Source organism: Heterodontus francisci, unplaced genomic scaffold, assembly GCF_036365525.1.
Source record: "Heterodontus francisci isolate sHetFra1 unplaced genomic scaffold, sHetFra1.hap1 HAP1_SCAFFOLD_313, whole genome shotgun sequence".
NCBI lineage: Eukaryota > Metazoa > Chordata > Chondrichthyes > Heterodontiformes > Heterodontidae > Heterodontus > Heterodontus francisci.
In genome coordinates, this window is record NW_027141364.1 from 1,920,778 (window position 1) to 1,922,045 (window position 1,268).

A 1,268-nucleotide genomic window follows, 5' to 3' on the forward strand; every position below is an offset into this window, starting at 1 on the left:
AATTCATCTTGTTACACGTCTTTGAATAAGGCCTGCTAAAATTAATTCTCAATGCCTTCTGAAAAGAACTGTTCTGAAATACCCGAGTGACCTGTCTACGTATACTCAGAACTGAGACGATATTCCAACTTTGGTGCAACGTATCTCATCTGATGTTTTCTTCAAAAATGAGCAAGTAAACAGCCGAAGAGTTTTTTTTTGTGTTTGGAACAAAATTTAAAATGTTTTTGAAAAAAAATCCCTTTTATCTTTTCAGTTAACCGGTGCATGTATGTGTGCACATGTGGCTCGAAGATTTAAAAAAAAACTTTAAAAGTAAAGGTGAAAAGGGAACTTTTAAAATTTCCACCTGTGTGTTTATGCTTTACTTCATGACTAGTTAAAACTTATTCTCCAATAAATGAATCATTTTGTTGCTCATTAAAGAAACCTGGTCAGTGTCTTCCATTCTGGGAAAAATAGAGTGTTTCAGTAAGTGGGAAAAGTTAAAATAGATGTTGTGACCTGTGGAGAAGTGGGATGAGAATAAAGAGTGACCTCCTCTGCCCTTCGTTGTGACAACATTTGTGATCTGGCTCTGTAGCTTCGTTGGCTCGAGTGTTTGTCTAATAATCAGAAAATCTTGGATTCATATCCTTGCTTCAAAAGTTTAGCTATCAATCGTTTACATCTGTTTTCTTATGATCTTTAACTTTTCTTATGAATTTTATTCACACAAGGAAACAGCTCACTGGTTGCCTTTGTGAAGGATGTGAGTTTGAAATGGCTGTTCCTGCTCATGCAGATGTCCAGTGCTAATATTTCAACGGCAACTCAATCCCCTACAATTTCTTTGAGAGCAATGTGTTTGCAGTTGCATTTAACCTGGAAAACAGATCAACATTAAGCTCACTGAAGGAAAGTGTGACCATGTTGTATGTTTCAGAGTGTTTGTGCCCTTTTGTGTCTTTTTTAACCAAGACTGTAACACGACGCAAAGGGGAGGGTTGATCCGAGGTTTAGAATATATTTGTCATTCAGGAGCAAGAAAAAACAAAAGGAACAAAATAAGAAAACCCAGTCCCCAGATTTGAGAATCTGTAGATCCGCTTTGGGAAAGTGAATCAGAGCAGAATGAAGGGTGAACTGTCCGACTGCCCAGAAGAGATGAAGACACAGCTCAGTCAGCACGCTCCCCTGGTTTATGATGCTGGAACATTCCTCACACAGAAATTATTCAATCAATACTCATCTGCCAAGTCGGTCTGAGGCTGTGCCTCTCTGATCAT